The sequence below is a fragment of the Rhagoletis pomonella genome, unplaced genomic scaffold (assembly GCF_013731165.1).
Source record: "Rhagoletis pomonella isolate Grant_MI unplaced genomic scaffold, Rhpom_1.0 Rhpom_scaffold_00194, whole genome shotgun sequence".
NCBI lineage: Eukaryota > Metazoa > Arthropoda > Insecta > Diptera > Tephritidae > Rhagoletis > Rhagoletis pomonella.
In genome coordinates, this window is record NW_023458748.1 from 36660 (window position 1) to 38602 (window position 1943).

Consider the following 1943-nt stretch of genomic DNA (forward strand, 5'->3'; position numbering starts at 1 on the left):
AATTGTAACTGTCAACAGTGACGTGGGTGCCAAGGCGCGAATATGCTGACTGTTTGTTTGATGACAGGAGATACCTCGTCTTGTCCTCGTTTACCACCAGACCCATTCGCTTTTCTTCCCTACCTAACTTGGAAAAGGCAGAACAGACTGCGCGGTTTTTGCTACCGATGATGTCGATGTCATCAGCATAAGCCAGCAATTGCACGCTCTTGTAGTAAATTGTTCCTGAGCGGTTCAGTTCTGCAGCTCTTATAATCTTCTCCAACATCAGATTAAGGAAGTCACATGAAAAGGAATCGCCCTGTCTGAAACCCCGTTTTGTGGCGAACGGCTCGGAGAGGTCTTTTCAAATTCTGACGGAGCTGGTGGTATTGCTCAACGTCATTTTACACAGCCGTATGGGTTTTGAAGGATGCCAAATTCTGACATAGCGGCGTATAGGCAAATCCTCTTTGTGCTGTCAAAAGCGGCTTTAAAGTCGACAAATAGGTGGTGAGTGTCGATCCTTTTCTCGCGGGTCTTTTCCAAGATTTGGCGTATTGTGAATACCTTCTCTATGGTGGATTTGCCAGGTCTAAAGCCACACTGATAAGGAACAATTAGTTCATAGACGGTGGGCTTCAGTCTTTCACCACAGACTTGACGGTCTACATTTTGAGACACAATATGGAACGAACTCTGAACAGTCCATATTTGCTTATAGACCAAGAGCCCATGACCAAAAAACCCATCATACTTCAGATGACAGTGGTCTTGATTATGCATTTTTAGCGATTAAAGATGTCAATAAAACCCGATTACTCAACATAATTCAGATGACTTGAAATTTAGATTGAATTTTATTTCCAGTGTATAGAATATGAATTCAAGGCTGCCTGCCAATTCTTATGGTCTTAATTTACTGCCAGCCCATCTTGAAAGTGCATTGTTGCAACTATAAGTCAACATACTTCCGATGGGCTGTACTTCTCGCAGCACATTATTAATATAGCTGGGATACTATCGATAGTGACATCGTTTTAAACTATCGATGTTAATTTTAACCTAAGGGCCGGGCGTGGGGAGAGTAGTTGCAAACATATTTGTGCGGCCAAGTGTAATAACATATTTAAATTTTTAATCAAGAAAAAACCCTGTAGCTGCAGTGTTCAATGCAGAAGCCCCATTTTAATATGTTCATTTCAGCAACACTATGTTAAGACTGCATATGAACGAAATACGTTTTCCCCCACGCGCCCGCACTCCGCAAATGACGTTTTTGACATTTTTCATATGATGTTACCATCAGAATGGGCTGGCTGTAGATATTTCATTTATTTATATTATTACTAATGTGCTGTGAAAAGGACAGCCCATCTGAGGTGTGTTTAGTTATGCTTGCAACAATGCACTCTCAACATGGGCTGTTTGTAGTTTAAGACCATCAGAATTGGCAGGCAACCTTGAATTAATTTTATATACACTCTAAATAAAATTTTATAAAAATTTCAAATCATCTGAAGTATGCTGACTTATAGGTGCAACAATGCACTTTCATCATAGGCTGGCAGTACTTTAATACCATCAGAATCGGCAGGCAACCTTGAATTAATTTTATATGCACTGTAAATAAAATTCTATAAAAATTTCTAGTCATCTGAACTATGTTGACTTATAGATGCAAGAATGCACTTTCATCATGGGTTGGCAGTAATTACAGACCATCAGAATCGGCAGACAACCTTGAGTTAATTTTATATGCACTGTAAATAAAATTATAGAAAAGTTCAAGTCATTTGAACTATGTTGACTTATAGATGCAACAATGCACTTTCATCATGGGCTGGCAATATTTTAAGACCATCAGATGTGGCAGGCAACCTTGAGTTAATTTTTTTGACTCTGTAAATAAAATTCTTTCTAAATTTCAAGTCATCTGAATTATGTTGAGTAATCGGTTTTCA